Source organism: Megalobrama amblycephala, linkage group LG2 (assembly GCF_018812025.1).
Source record: "Megalobrama amblycephala isolate DHTTF-2021 linkage group LG2, ASM1881202v1, whole genome shotgun sequence".
NCBI classification, from domain to species: domain Eukaryota; kingdom Metazoa; phylum Chordata; class Actinopteri; order Cypriniformes; family Xenocyprididae; genus Megalobrama; species Megalobrama amblycephala.
Window position 1 is genome coordinate 39,381,247 of NC_063045.1, and position 17,437 is coordinate 39,398,683.

Sequence of the window (17,437 nt, forward strand, 5' to 3'; positions counted from 1 at the left end):
TATTCACTGAGATATGTCACACAGCTGACAAATGCATTTTTCTATGTGTTTAATGATACTGTGAAGAACGCACTCCATTTCAAAATCTGATCTGATAATCATAAATCATGCTGATTAAGTCGTGAGGCCAAACAAAGGGAAAGCTTTCCCGCCAACTTTGCACCCATGTTATTGGCTACCCCACCTCAAGGAGGTGTGTCGGCTTATCTGTCATAAAAGCAAAGACGCACAATTTCTTGGTGTTCTCTCCCGATTGTCTCACGAGCATCTCGTGCACGTTTTTCCCGGACATCTCCGGTGACCACGCGCTGCCATCGCGCTCAGCTTCGGGACCGCCATCTTCCAGCGAAACTCTCTCAAGTCCTCAGTTCAAACCTTCCCGCAGAACGGAGGAAGCCAACGAACTGCACCAGCGCTGACCTGAAATTGACACACACAACCAATGCAAGTATACTGCCGTTTCTCAATCTTAGATGATGAAACTGATTTCCGTGCTGGCTTAGGACTGGTTGTGAGTTTGCTACTTGCCTTCTCTCTTTCCTTCTCTACTTCCACTCTTGTACATATGTGTGTATATTCTTGTATATATATTTAGACGTATAACCTCAGTATTCGTAGTTTGCATATATTAAACACTTAATTCATGCTCGATTGTTCTGTTTGTTCTTTCAACTGAAGACCAAGTCACTTTAACGTTTTCCGATCGTTTTATGCTTTGATGCTATAATAGGAATTCCATGTAGACTTGCAAAGCACGAACGGGACACAGCAATGCAAGGGCTGGGTCTGCCTCCTCCAGAGGCAGCGCTTGCAAGTTTAACATCTGGTCCCGGACGGGAGTGGTGGGAACTTTGGGCACATATCCGGGGTCTCAGGATAACGTGAGAGGTGGCCGGCCCGAATTCTAGGCACGATTCGCTGACCAAAAATGCTTGCAGGTCCCCTGCCCTTTTAAAGGAAGCGATCACGGTCAGAAGCACTGTCTTCACTTCACTATTTGACATAGACCTTCAAGGGGGAGGGGGACAGCCTCCGTCCAAGCCATCTTGAAGGATGGAAAGCACAGTCTGTGCGAGAAGGCTCACTAGGGGAAACTCATATTTGCATAGGCTCCGGGGCCAGCTATTTTCCAGTACATCCATGCCGAGGGTCCCCTTGGTCATGGAAAAAACTCATCATCAAGATAGTTCAAGATGCGAATGTCCAGCTCCCTGAGTGGGGACAGGGACAGCCTAAATGGGGAGGAGCTTGTACTGGTATGCTCGGCCCTCGAAGCAAAGCGAAAAATGGTCTGTCGAGGTGAAACGAGAGTATGTGTCCTTCAGGTCAATCGCTGCAAACAAATCATGGGGTGAACACATATGAGGATGCATTCCTGCATGAGCAACTTGAACGGGAGCTTGCTGTATAATCCTTTATCTTGGCTGGAGGGACAGGCTCTATTGCGTCCTTTGCCAGCAGGAACGCAATCTCTACTCACAGGACACTACTGAACTTGGGGAACCACCTGGCGAACTGAATCGCATAGCTGAGTCTGACTGTCCGAATGAGCCAGTGGAACAGACTGAGAAGCTCTAGCGAGGCTCCCAAGGCCCGTACGAGTGGCACCAAGGGGACACAGACGTACCCGTGAGGGCAGCGGTTAGTGCTTGGGCCTAACCCGGGAAGCACAGCGATGTTCACATATATCTTTGAACAGGATTTATTTCCAGGTATAACTGTGTATTCGAATGTGTCTTTGACTCTCATTTATATAGTTAACTATATTTTAAATAAACTTCAAACAAAAAAACAAAACAAAAAAATGATATATTTCTTTCGTCATTGCATTCTTTCTTAGTTCACCCAGTCACATTCCTTACTGAATGGCTCATTATGCGGCTCATTAGGGGCAGGGACTTAATCTCCTCAGGTGTGAATCACACCATTATTCATGAAGATTCATGCCTCTTCGCATACGGCCTGTGTAAACAAAAAGTGTCTTAGAAATTTAAAATCAATACAATGTTTTTGTGTGCAATGTTTGTGTGTCCGAGTAGGCAGGATAATTTCCACATAATTTTGAAGCAAAAACTCTAGACTAAAATATACAGTTTCCAAAAGTCTTGTGAAAAAAAATATTTAGTGTGTATTTTGAGGCCTTATTTCAGTGACTTATTTATTTATTTTCAAAAACCATGCATATATGTAATTCTCTCAAAAATACAAACATGTACATACTTGTTGCTCACATATTATTGTAGCCTAGTTTCTGCTGAATACAGAGTAATCAGACTTTTGTAATTAATATGTTTATAAACAACTGTGAAAAAAGCACAAATATCAGGGAATGTCAAAACTACACCAGAACCCCAAATCAGCCTCAGAGGGAGTTTTTATTTTATTTTAATAAACGCAGCCTTGATGAGCATAAGAGTAAACAAGGTAGTGTTTAATATATATATTTTTTGATTTTATTGTATGCATAATTTTAAAAGTACATTTTATCAGCAATAATATTTCACAATATTACTCTTTTACTGTACTTTTGATCAAATAAATGCAGCCTTGTTGAGCATAAGAGACTGAACATTAACTGAAAAAACATTAACCAAACTTATGAAAGGTAGTGTATTTATTTATTTTGCATATAATTTTAAAATACATTTAATAATTTATGTAATTTACTGTTAATACAGTAATACATTTTGTGTGTTTTTTTTTTTTTTTCCCCACAAATTTTCCATAGATTCCCTAGTGGATTGGTTTTCACATTCCTAATGCTGATAGTCAGATGTGCGCATGTGTGTGATACCATTGCCTTCGTTCAATAAATTTGAGGACAACAATTTGACGAGGGCTGGGAAATGTTCTACTGAAGGCCTATGAAAAACAGCTCTGGCTCATTGCCACCCTTCAGAGCGCTTGTATTTGTTTCTCCTTTTTTACTTGCACACTATGCAGTTCTCACCATCTGTTGTCTGTTCTTTGTCTTATTCCACCATTCAATCGTGTTTATCTAAAGTAAGGTGATATCAGCTGCTTAAGCGGAGTGGGAACGTTTCAAAAGCTTTTACCATAAAATTCACCTGTCACGGGTGTTGCTGCTTTATTGTCTCCGCGTTTTACAAGCCCAGAGACTTCATATAGCAAATTAATTATGTCTTCCAGAAGACAAATAGCACCAAAGGTTTCTCCTCGTCCTTTATTAGCCTCAATGCACCACGCGAAGGGCTTTTATGTAAAATGAAGTCTCCACCAGCTCCATTATGCCCTTGTTTGTAGCATTAAAATATGTTCTGTGGGAGTACAAATACGGTTATGGCAGCACTTCATGTGCATGAAAGCTAATCATTCCCCTTTTTCTGTGTGGTCAGTACAATTATGTTGCAGACAAAAATAGCTCTATACACCAAACAACACAGACATTGATTTCATATGGATAAACCGTCTGTTGATTGTGGAAACGCTGAGAAGGCAGTATGGGTTACTGTCCTTCATGTGGCCTATTCTTAACATAACTATGGATTATCACAGAGCGCTGCACTTTTCCCCTCATTTTTGGCTAAACAGCTCATTAAGATTGAACCCCGTTAGCCTATATTAATTAAACACAGATTTTTCTTGTGTTGACCTTGTGTTGATTGCGCAAATGCTCAGTGTGATACATTATGCTGGTATGAAGCCTGTATAACCCTTGGGACTGGGTTGAACCTTTTCCCCCTTTAAAACTAATGTTTTGATTTTTCTGACATCATATTTGAGGAAGTGACACCATGGATGATTTTTGACCACATGGGTCAAACCGTTTTTCTTAAAGTCAGTGTGGTTCACAGAATCTCAAACAAAACTTTACAACAAGGTCTCATTTCTTAACATTAGTAAATGCATCAGTTAACATTAACTTACTATGAGAAATATATTTTTACAGCATCTATTAACCTTTGCTAATGCTAATGAAAATACTATTCTTAATGTTTGTTCATGCTAGTTACAGTGCATTAAAGGCACAATATGTAATATTTTTTCCATTAAAATATCCAAAAACCACTAGAACAGTGTTATATATATTTTTCTCTTGGTTATTTTGTAGAAACCATGGAAACACCAAAGGCGCTTTAATATATTACATGTTTTATTAGACAAGGGAACAACTGTTTTGATACATTCATCGACAGAAAACTAATCACGATATACTTTATTGCTCAACACAGTAAGTCTTATTGTTTAAATCTTGTTTTCTTGATTTACAGCGAGTACCATGTTTTACCATGCCTAATATCGATCTAGCTTATTGCAGTGTGCAAGTGTCTCATAGTCCAGCATCCACTATCCTCTCATTAACATCTCATTCATTTTTGGTGGAACATGAAATCAAGGTTATTGTAATTTTACTCGAATCGGCAAAAGAAACAGGATTGAAATTATATAAATTTAAGCAAAACACCATTTCCACAGTGCTTATCCCACCCAAACATTAGATCTCATGTGGTTTTCCTGTGGTGCATTGATGAGATCTTGGCCTCCCCAGGCAAATGCTTCAGTCGACAGTATGCGAGCGGGCTTGGAGTTGGGCGTTGAGGGTTACTTGTTTGTTCACATCTGTCTGTGTGATTGAAGTTAGCTTAACGCATCCCTGCAAAGCACATGCAACCAAGAGCAAACATTTTCCCAGGGGAAAGAGATTAGGTTCACCCTCTTTGACATATGTGTAACAACTAGCAGTTCTGTCCATCACCCACTCAGCATTGCAAAGGGTGTAATTGTGGAACTGACGTATAATTAGGGGGCCTGTCTGTGAAGTAAGACCAGATGAAATTAATTGAGTGTCAGGATGTTTTTGGATCAAATTCAGCCCAGTTGAACTGCTCTGACAACAGTGTGTGTGTGTGTGTGTGTGTGTGTGTGTGTGTGTGTGTGTGTGTGTGTGTGTGTGTGTGCGTGTGTGTGCTTGGACGGGAAGGGTGTTAGTGTGAGCTCCTATGAAATCTTTTTGGGAATAGCTACTCTAGAAAAAGGAAATTTTGAGGTTGGGTTTAATGTGGGATTATGTTAGCCACTAAGATTCTAAGACCTCATGCAGCGTTCAAAACATTTTTCTGAAAGGGTGTGGAAAGGGTGTTTCAAACGCCATAATATCTCTACATGCATTTTCTACACACACTCTCTCAACCAACTCCACATCCCAGGATGCTTTTAAACACAACCGGAGAAGTTCCCATGTGTGCTTTTGAAAAAGTTTGATGTTGCAAAATTATTAGTTTAACTCCAGTAGTATTTAACTGGTCTCCTCATTAACATTGTAGTACCATCAATGTGCTTCGCTCGTAGGTGAAATTTTAAATTTTGAAATATACCACAAAAACAAATGTGAATGGCTGCACATTAATAGGCTTGTTCGACTTGATGCAGCGCCGCAAAGACCGATCGGCAGCTGACTTGAAGCAGTGCATGCCGGTAAGAAATGTTGTCCGACTTGAGACAGTGCCGACACCATGTGACTGTGAAGTATGGCTTTAAAGTACCGCGAGAGCGATTCGAGATCAGCCGCCTGAGTTAGCCAGCGCAGTTTCTCAAGAGGAGCTGCACGAGCGCTGATGACGACACAGCTGTTTCATGATTGGCCGGATTCACCACATGACAACGATCACGTGTGTTTCGTGTTTATTGTCACGCCTTCAGCTCCACTAATGCTCAAAAATCTGTTTTTATAACAGTTAAAGCTCTTTTCATGTAGTCGCGATGTTGTATTGTGTCATGTTTATCAAAATAAAATGGATAAAAAACAAAGACCCCACTACATTGTTATTTAAATAACATGTGCTTATGTTGAACTTTACTCTTGTAAAAACAGACGCTGTAAGCAGTACATAAAGTTTTGAATGAAAAGGTCTCTGAAACATCAGTGTATTAGTCAAATATTGCATTTATTTCACTTCAGTTGTGATAAAGTATGCAAACCGATGCAAACGCAGCGCGAGCGTCACTACGGGAAGCAGAAAGTGTCCGACTTCACGTCTCCGTTTTCAGCTCCTCCCCGCCTGCACGCGGCTAATCTCGCCGATCGGTTACATCCAGCCGCAGCCGATGTCGAACACACCTATTGTGTTATTATAGGGGATTGTGTTATTGTGTTATAGTTATTGCCTAGGAAAAATGATGCAGTTCATTGAACACACATTGATAATTTGACTGTATCACTCCTCACAATTAAAAAAATAAATAATAATAATTTAAAAAAAAATGCTTTTTGTCCATGCAATGAAAGTCAATGGGGTTCAGTTTTGTTTGAGTCTCAACATTCTTCAAAATATCTTCTATTGTGTTCAGCAGAAGAAGTCAGATTTGGAATGACATGAGGGTGAGTAAATGAATTTTGTAAAGAAACAATTCTAATGTCAAATTGTATAAACATACTAACATTGTAAAAATTTTATTAAATTAGGTGTACATTAATTGATCAGCTCTGATAAGATAAATGTGCCTTTGGCAACATTTCTGCAAAATAATATTACATTGCTTCTTGCACATTTTGCGCCACTTTCAAAGTTAAATGTCCACTGAGTCGGGCTAAAAGCATGATCACTTTTATCCTACAATCAAACAGATGAATCTGGCTATGATTTATTGCACTGGTTGTTGTACATAGTTTGGAAAAAAATAACATACCAGCTACACTAAACCCTGCCATAAACCTAACTGATAGTTAAAGCAAATGTGAGATAAAAACACAATAGCTGCAATGCTGTACCAGGTGAGCTACTGAGCAAGTTTACTACATTAGAAAAGCCACACATGTTGAGCTGGTTATGTGATGAAAACATCAAAATGTATTAGTATACAAATCATGCACTGATAAAAGAAGTCAGAACATTGTATTGTGCAAAGATAGGCTTGTTTTTCAAATGAGCCTATGTTGAAAAAAGAAATGCACATTGCCCTCAGTGAAGCTGTGTTCTTTTCTTTTCTCAGGTTTGAGGGGATTTAAACACTCGCTGCTTTGATTCCCAATAGATAGTGTGATAAACATCAGATCTGAATAATCGGATTAATTTAATCTTTGAATTTCATATTAGATTATGTAAACTCTAAGCAGTCCATTGCCACGAGATGCTCGCACACACAGGGTGTGAACGCTAGCTCGAGTGTCGGCTGGAGGAAGTGTTAAATGAGGCTCATTGGTCTGGTCCCTTGGCTGGTGCCGCAGATGGTCGGAGGTCTGAGCCAGCGCGTGTGGAGGGTGCCATACTGGTAATTAAAAGCCGAGCAGAAGGTACGAGCATGAAATGTGTGTGGTGTGTTGTGGTAAGACTGTAAACACCAGACCTTTCTAAACCACAATCAGTTCCAGACTGATGAACTTCCTGTATGTTCGGTGCTAAAGAAAAAAATCTCTTAAAAGATGACTTATTTAGCATACATGTTACTAAATTGTATTGAAAAGTGGATCAAAATTCTTCAACAAATTGTTTTAAGCTATGAAGCAAACCAACCAGCTCTGAGGCGAATTACAAGATTACAAACTTTAATTTGAAGTAAAACACTATTTTAAAATCTGAGAAAAATATTGTATAGTTAACGTCTTTAAAGAGGGAATGAACTACTAGTGATAATATTTATCATGTAATCTCATTGGTTCTTGTGGAAACTCAAACGTGCGAGAATAAACCTCATTTGTTCTTTCTGAAACTCAAAAGATTGAATCTCATTGGTTCTTGCAGAAGCTCACACGTGCTGCGTAACACACAAGAATGAACCTCATTGGTTCTTGGAGAATCTCAAATTGCTGCATAACACATGAGAATGAACCTCAAAGGTTCTTGCACGTCAAATGAACATGCTTGATCTTCCATTTCTCATAACTAATGTGTGAATTGATGAAAGTTTATAGTGAATAAAAGTCTATATGAAATCTGTTCAGCAAGTGATCGTGTTTTTGGACTAAACCACTCAATTCATATGGATCAGTTTTACAATATTTTTCCAAACTTTTTTGAAATAAATCGCTCAGATTTCATCAAAAATATCTTTATTTGTGTTCTGAAGATGAAAGAAAGTCTTACGGGTTTGGAACGACATGTGCGTGAGTAAATGAATGAGTAACCATATATTATAGCTAAAATTTCTTTATGGAGATACTGAATGAATCTATTAGGTAAAATGTGAAATTTACCCTTAAATCATAGAGATCTGTTTCTTTCTCTGTCTACACATGTATATATCCAGAGGCTACGGAACATTTAGACTTGCTTGGAAATGAGCATTCTCAAGTGAGGGAAGGAGATGAAAGAATGGAATGATGGAAAATGGGAGTGTGTGGGTTGAAAACTGTCCCAAGATGTACAACACCAAAATCTTGAGAACACTGAAGACACTGATGGCATCATAAGAGACACATCTGTCATAACATGCGCGGTTCAAATCCATAACCTTAAGTATAAAATATCAGCATGTAATTCTTCTGCACTGTTTACATTTTTTCGGGTGATAAAACTGGTGAGGGAATCCCATAGACTTACATTTGAAGGTGGGACCAGTAACACATTTGGGTGGACTCTTTTGACTTGGGCCGGTAAGTAACTGCATAACAACACCCTGGCAGCAACCCATAACGTTCTAGCACATTGGTGGCCAGTTACACTTGGTCAAACACCACTCATATTTACTGCATTCCACAGAGGTTTTGGTTCTTTTTCAAATTAATATTGTTTAAAAGGCAAAGAAAGTTCTTTTCATCTCTGTGCTTTTCATAAAAAGGATCAAATGCAATTAAAGTGCTTCATAAAGCCATTTTACATTTCAACATCTTTGAAAGATTTCTGTTTAAATGCTGGGAATTCTAATCTAATTTGTCATTTTTTTTATTTGCGCACCACAGTAGATTTAATTTCTGTGTTTGCAGTCATGCGGCAGTGTCTGAGATGACACCTGAGGCAATGAAAGTGAAATATTGTAATGGACTGTTGATCCAAACACACCATTTCTGGATGAAATTCCTTGAGGGCTGCTCACCATTCTGAGAGTCGGGATATTTATTTGATCAATGGCAGCCATCAGGCTGTAAAACAAGCTGTGCTAGTTTATATAAAGAAGCAGTAACATTTGCTATCTTAAATGGAAGCTTCAGGCATGTTTATACATTGAATGTTTGTACTTGAACATATGACATTGTGCATTTTATGTCAGTATTATTTTATGAGATACTTGATTTGAGATACTAGGTACTTGATAAGATAGAATATTGTCAACATATATGGGCTTTTCATGCTTGAATTTGTTAAAAAGGGCTATTTTTAACCCTGGCTTAATGTAGTCCTGAGTTATACATTTCAAGTCATGAAATTTAACACTTAATTTAATTTTGAAAGACTAGAATTTGCATATTTATGAGGGTAACAACATTGATTGAATAAGCAAAGCATTTGTTTTACTAACTTCTTGTCCATCTGTATGAATGTTGCCACATGAATCTGGGATCCGTTCTAACTTAATAAGAAATATGTATCTCCAAATTTTATTAATGAACAAGAACACTAACCCCCGGTTTTACAGACAAGGCTTAAAGTCCACGTGAACCGAAAGTTGCAAACGACTTTTCTCCAATGTTGTGATGTATTTCCAAGTGAAACAGAATATTGAATAGAAGACAGAGTTTTACTTTAGCGCTCCTCCTCTCCATCTCTCGCTCACAGCAGATTAACGGTTTCAGGGGAGTGGTTTACGCGATTTCAACCCAAGCCGTCAAATTGACGTTATCAGAGAAGGGGCACCGTTGCAGAGGGGAGGAGCATTTTCAGATTTTAATTAAATATTACGAAGCCAAACAATTTTTGTGTGTGGATTGACTTGCACGGATGAATTGTTCACCACAAAACTAGCAATTTGAGCTAACAAAATAAAAAAAGGTCAATTTTGATTTCATGTGTACTTTAAGCTAGTCTAAAATGCATGTTGAGCTGTTTTAACTGAAAGCAACTTATACTGACATATATTAAAATGTGTCAGTGCCATTGTTTTGTCTCAAGATGCACACCAGTAATGTTTTTTTTTCCATAGTGTACGTTTATAAAAGCTGCTTAAATAACCTAATTGAACTAATGCCTAATCCTGGTTTAGGCTAAGCCCTGTCTGTGAAACCGGGCCTAAATGATTTGCTGTTACTCAAAAACTGAGCTGTAGCTTCAACATTTTTAGTCAAATCCCCTAGAGTTATTGAAGTAATATTTATCAATCTAAAGAACAAGTTAACCAGATAACAGCCCGATTAATTGAAGATAGAGAATAAGCAAATATAGAACAACGTACTTACCACCAACAGGGGCTGAAAATGACAGCTGAACTCACTTATCAGAGCATTAACACAAAATGTACCTGCAAATCTCAGACATATAATATCCAGTTCCACTTGGGTTGCCAACAAGTACAGTGACAACAGTTATGTGTTCTTAACACCATAAAAGTGAAGTTCCCAGAATTCATATGATATGTGAAACTGCTCATCTGTCATCACCCTATGGCTCAGTGTTCATAAGCACCCATAAATTATCACAGTATGATGTCACCGCTGCTTTGATTCGCCAAAGTGGGAAAGTCATGGCCTCCGTAAATTGTTCAAATTGACTTCACAAAACCCCCTCGCACTGGCCATTGCCCAAAATCTCTTTTATAGCTCTTAAATGGATCAGTCCAATATATATGCAGCATCAATGTCACCTCGACTATTGGTGATTTAGGGTGCTGCACTAGGAAGAAAAGGCCGTTATTAAGAAGAATATAGCAGTAGATTAACTGATCTTTTGATAGGGTCACTTTCAAGGTTAAAGCAGTTAGATTCACTCTGCTGAGAGCAGAGACGTTAAGTGATTGATAGTCAATATGACACATTAGCAGAGTAAATGAGTTGGGAAATATTACAAGGTCAAACACGTGATGACGAGATTGTGTTAAACTGGCCAAAATGAGTCACGGTATCTCTGATTCCTAATGGTGTAAATATGTAACTAGAGTCTGGGCATTAGAGAGTTTGGCTCGCTGCGTGTTCAACTGTGAAAGACCAATTGTTGGAACAAGATCTCTGAAGCCAGACTATGAAAATCAATCTGCAATCTGCTCTGTGATTTTGCCAAGTAGGACATGTTTCTAAAACAATATCTCAATGCATCCTCTAGCTCAATGGGGATGAAAAACAGTCAAACATGTTTTAGTCCCCTCCAGCCACTGGTCTGCTGACACCTGCGACCGTGAAACTGACGTAGTATTTACTAGTATGTTTTTTTAAGGAGAAAGAATATCAGAGGGATCTACCTCTATCCTTAAAATGCAATTCAAAATTGACCATTACTCATCGTTTAATATAAGTTACTGTATAATTATGCTGGAAAAAATTATTTGTATTTACATCAAAATGTAACTTATTTATGTCCGTTAAAAAAAAAAAAAAAAAAAAAAAAAAAAAAAGGTTGTGAATAGTTTCAAATTGATTTTAAGGGTTTAGGACTATATAATTTTTTTTTTCTTTCTTTTTTTCCTCCCCAAAAATTGATGTTGATCCAGGAACATTATTAGTATTGCCGGTCTCCAGTTTCACCCTTGAGCAATTCATCTGGTGCCGAGTCAGAGCAATTTTAAGAGGCACCTACCACACTTCGTTTTTAATTTGGTATTTTATGAGAACTTTATTGGAATCATCCATCTCTAAGCATTATTATTTGCCCATGCATATAATGTCCTTTTAGGCCTGTCGCCTCCTATTTATCTTTTTCATTTGCTCCATCCATTTATTTTTTAATGTTCTCATATTGTATTCCATGTTGTTTATGTGTTTTTTTATATTTATATTTCACTTTATTCACTTTTTATTCAAATTATTTTAGTTTTAGTTAATGGTAATAACCTTGCTGTATATTTAAAGCTATAATATATTATATCTGTTGTGGTAAACAGCAGCAGCAGTGTTTTAAAAAATAAAAAATGATTGACAATGTGTGTGTGTGTGTGTGTGTGTGTGTGTGTGTGTGTGTGTGTCATATTACTATAATAAATCAATAAAAATTCTTTGTTTGACATAAACGACTTTGTGTTGATAGAAAGAATTTATTAATTTGGATATATTTAAACCATGGTAATTTCTTAACCAATTTCTTAACAGGTCTTTAAGGGACATGTCCCCATGGACCGTCCAAATCTCCACCTGCGTTCAAACCATCGAGATCCATCTTTGTTTATAATCACACTGGCAATGGCTCTGAAGGCAGGTGGGCCAAGGCTCAGAGCTCATCCCTACTTTGCAGTGTCATTCTCTAGATTAATGGCTAGAGAAGAAAGCAAGAGGTCATATAATCACTCAACTGTAGGAAACTATTAGGTGGACCATTTAAGACTGCACAGGCTGGATCCAGGTCTAGGTACCAAGTTAAACTCTTTGACATTTGTGATAAATGCTGAAGGAGATCTCAGAGAGACTCTGATAGGGAGGGTTATTGAACACAACAACAAAGTAATGGGAACTTGAGTGTTTTTCACTGTAGAAAGGCCATTTATAAGGTCATTGTTGGTTTTCTTTTTCTTGAGGAGACTGAGGTTCAAATTCAATAAGCCTCTTTGTGTGTGATGTTGCAGCGCAAAAACATGCATCTTATTCGGTAACTATCAGCACTTTAATCGTTCATAATAAACTGAAATAGTTTTGTGAGTATTTCATTACTATGTAAATTGTGCTCATTATAGATTGTGCCTTTTTCACAAAAATACTGTATGGCTGGCACAATTAACTTTGCGCTATTACTGCCCTTAGAATATTCTGGTAAACAGAATATTGATATGGATATACTAATATAATAATATATTATAATATGATAATATTATTATTATTAATAAAATGTGTTTAAAAAAACATAATACAAACAAAACAAATGCTGCTCTTCTGAAATTTTTGGTTTTAGAGTTAATTTTTCCTAAATAAACCCTACATCATTGTAAAGTCCCCCTGTAGTAATAATTTTATCCCTTAAAACTCATCTTTGATAATCAAAATGATATATTTAAATGTTTTTTTTCCCTCTGAAAATAATTTCTTCATGCCTTAAAAGGGATATTTCAGCCAAAAATAATATTTCTGTCATAATTTACTCACCATCAAGTTGTTCCAAACCTGCATGAGTTTTTTTTTTTCTTCTGTTGAATACAAAAGAAGATATTTTGAAGAATGGTGGTAACCAAACAGTTGTCGGTAGCCATTGTGAAAAAAAAGGAAAGAAAGAAAAAAAAAATACTATAGCAGTCAATGGCTACCATCAGTTGTATTCTTAAAAATATCTTCTTTTGTGTTCAATAGAAGAAAGAAACTCATACAGGTTTGGAACAACTTGAGAGCTGTGACGAGTCAGAAGTATATTGATCCATTTGCAGTTTATTCATAAACTCAGGCAGTACAGAGAACATAAACCAGGAAACAGGCAGAAGGTCGTGGCAGGCGGCAGACAGTGTAAACAGTAACAGGCAATGGGTCAAGGCAGGCGGCAGACAGGGATAAACAATGAACAGGCAGCGGTCGAGGCAGGCAGCAAGAATCACAGGGACTGAGTGTGAGTGTGTGCTTTATAGTGAGTGAGTGAGGAGATGATTGGCGGCCGGTGCACGAGTAATCAGTCCCAGGTATGTGGGTGCATGGGAAATGAAGTCCAATGAAAACTAATACTCAGGTGATGGCTCCCTCTGGCAGTTCGGGAGATCAATCGTGACAAGATTGAGTAAATTATGACAGAATTTTCATTTTTGGGTGAACAATCCCTTCAAAATAGCTTGAATGTACTCTACACCCTTGCTTCATTTGGTATATGTGGAACAATGAATATGCTAACTAATCTCCGCCTATATTCAATCACACCAGGGGCTAATTGCATAAACATAGCTGCTAAGTTAAGACTGTGGGCCCTATTTTAACGATCTAAGCGCATGGTGCAGGTGTACTTAGGGCGTGTCTGAATTCCACTTTTGCTAGTTTAATGACAGAAAAAATGGTCGGCATGCCAGGTCCATGGTCCAAAAGGGTTGTGCCTAGTCTCTTAATGAGTCATGGTTGTATTTTGGGCGTTATGTGCAATAAACCATTCAGATTCAGGCCCTTTAAAATTCAGGCGCGCTTTCACCGTGGTGGATTCGCTATTTACATGGCGGAATATAGACACCTTGAACCTGATGAGTCAGTTTAAATACATGTGTGTATTGCCACGATTGGTCAAATAATTTCATTTGTCATTACTGCAAATAGGTAATTCTGATACATGCAATGGTGCTGGACGTGAAAATGATAACTCTCTCGGGCTGAAACTAGCAAAAAACACTTGCGTTCAGCCTGCCGTCGCATTGTAGATTAAAGCCCTGTGTCTTGAGAACTGGTCTGATCAATATAGTAATTAGTTAGAGCCAATCAGTCTTACTTTTTGGATTCAAATTAGACCAATCTACACTGCGTTCCAAATTATTATGCAATTGACATATCAGTAAGATTTCAGTACAATAAACATTCAGATTTTAGTTTTTCTAAGAAAATGTTTGTTTGTTTATTTATCCATGTCTTTTTAGATAACTGGTATCAATATCAGACAAAATAATTTGCCAGATCTATGGAAACCCTACTTAGAGGTTGTTCCACATTATTAAGCATGTCAAAGTTCTCATGCAATATGAGGAGGAAGAAAGATCTTTCTGAAGATGAAAAGCATGAAATGGTGCAATGTTGTGCAAAAGGCATGAAAACAACTAATATTGTGTGAAACTGAATGGAGATTATCGAATTATCATAAGATTTGTGAGTGATTTAGAGCACAGCAGAACTCGGTCAGATAAATGCTTATTAAATAAAGTTCCTGTCAAAAAAATTAATTGTATTAAAAGGGCAGCTATAAAAAAGCCAGTGTTGAGCAGCAAACAGGTATTTGAAGCTGCTGGTGTCTCTGGAGTCTTGAGAGCCTCACCATGCAGGCTGGCAGTTGTGCGTAAAGATGCATTTTAGACACCACTAACCAAACCTAACAAAGAGAAACATTTACAGAGTGTGTAGAAATACAGTTTCAAACAGTTTTATTGCTGTGGTGTTTTTTTGCAGCATGGGATAGTGCATAGTGCATTGTACAATAGTGCATTGTACTATCCACTATCCTCCTTTTTATACCATAGCTGAAAATGGCCAGTTATGAACTACACATATCTTGCAAAAGTCATTTTAATACGCTCTATCTCACTTCCCTATATTCCAGCCCAAATCATCACCCGCTAGCTCCTTGCTGACGTCGCAGTCTTGTTGGAACGTGGTGGCCATTCACCAACCATCCAGAAATCCATCCATTTAGACCATCCATTGTAGTACGGCATTAGTCAGTGAATAAAACTATTTAAAAATGAGTCTTCATGTATTTCTAAACCCACTGTAAATGTTTCTCTTTGTGAGGTTTGGTTTGGATTGGCTGAAATGCATCTTTACGCACAACTGCCAGCCTGCATGCAGAGCTTCTTGAGACTCCAGAGACACCAGGAGCTTCAAATACCTGTTTGCTGCTCAACACTGGCTTTTTTTATAGCTGCCCTTTTAATACAATTAATGTTTTTGACAGGAACTTTCCCCAGTAAGCCTTTATCTGACCGAGTTCTGCTGTGCTCTAAATCACTCACAAATCTTATGATAATTCGATAATCTCCATTCAGTTTCACACAATATTAGTTGTTTTCATGCCTTTTGCACAACATTGCACCATTTCATGCTTTTCATCTTCAGAAAGATCTTTCTTCGTCCCCATATTGCATGAGAACTGTGACTTGCTTACTAATGTGGAACAACCTCTAATGTGGAACAAAGTAGGGTTTCCATAGATCTGGCAAATTATTTTGTCTGAGATTGATACCAGTTATCTAAAAAGACATGGATAAATAAACAAACAAACATTTTCTTAGAAAAACTAAAATCTGAATGTTTATTGTACAGAAATCTTACTGATTTGTCTCTTGCATAATAATTTGGAACGCAGTGTATACAAATCTTATTATGTAACTGACTGATAATCAGAAATTATGACCAGTCTTGAAGATGACTAACTTGTAAGAATTGTCTAAGCATTTTATGCAACCAGCAACAGCTCGGACTATCTGATCTACTCCGCCAACTGTAGTAAATGCTGCAAAATGACAAGAGGAAATACTATTGTAATTCAGCCGTATTTGTTTGAACCAGAAACTGATTCAGAAGAAGAAGAGGGACAGTGAATTATACAGGCTCATCTACAAGTTGATGTATCAGAAATGGAAATTCGTTTTATGTATCACTCTCTACAACAGGGGTGGGGAACGCTGATCCTGGAGGGTCATTGTCCTGCAGAGTTTCAGATCCTTCCAGGATCAACGTTCCCCACCCCTGCTCTACAATATCGGACACATAACTGTAATTGATATGATTAGCCTTTGGCTTGACTATTATCAAATAATTAATAATGTTTTGCTAATGTTACACAAACCCGCTCGCCATCTCAGAATCAGACAGCTGCCTTCTAAAAATCTGAATCCTTAGAAACATTTTGCATAACATCATAATATACATCATATACATTATTCATAATTCATATAGCAATTCTATATTGCTATACGTACCCAATTTTTACTGTCCCTGGTGTTCTTGTGCTCACTGTGGAAAAGCCCCACCCCGCTTGTGATGGGATTGGTTACATGTTTGTGACGGTAGGAAACGGGTGGCTTGAAACCATGTTTTTGAGACATGTTTTGTCTTTGGTACACCGCAGTTTTAAGGAGAAATGCCATTGACAGATGAATTTGCACATGGTTTGTCTTAAAGTATATTAAAAACACTACATAGACATATAAAATGGTTCGGGTTTGGGGTCAGCACATTTTTAAAAAATAAAATACTTTTATTCTGCAAGGAAGAATTAAATTGATAAAAAGTGAGAGTAAAGACATTTATAATGTTACAAAATATTTCAATATAAGTTTCAAATAAATGCTGTTCTTTTGAACTTTCTGTTCGTCAAAGAATCCTGAAAAAAAATCTATCATGGATTCCACAAAAATATTAACTAATATTTTAAGTATAAATTGCTATTTTAAATATGTATGTATGTATGTATGTATGTATTATTATTATTATTATTATTAAACAGCACAACTGTTTTCAACATTGATAATAATAGCAAATGTTTCTAGACCATCAAATCATCATATTAGAATGATTTCTGAAGGATCATGTGACACTGAAGACTGGAGTAATGATGCTGAAAATTCAGCTTTGATCACTGGAATAAATTACATTTTACAACATATTCAAATAGAAAACAGTTATTTTAAATTGTGATATTTCACAATATTACTTTTATTGTATTTTTTTATTAAATAAATTCAGCCTTGGTGAGCAGAAGAGACGTCTTTTAAAAACATAAAAAAATCTTGTCAACCC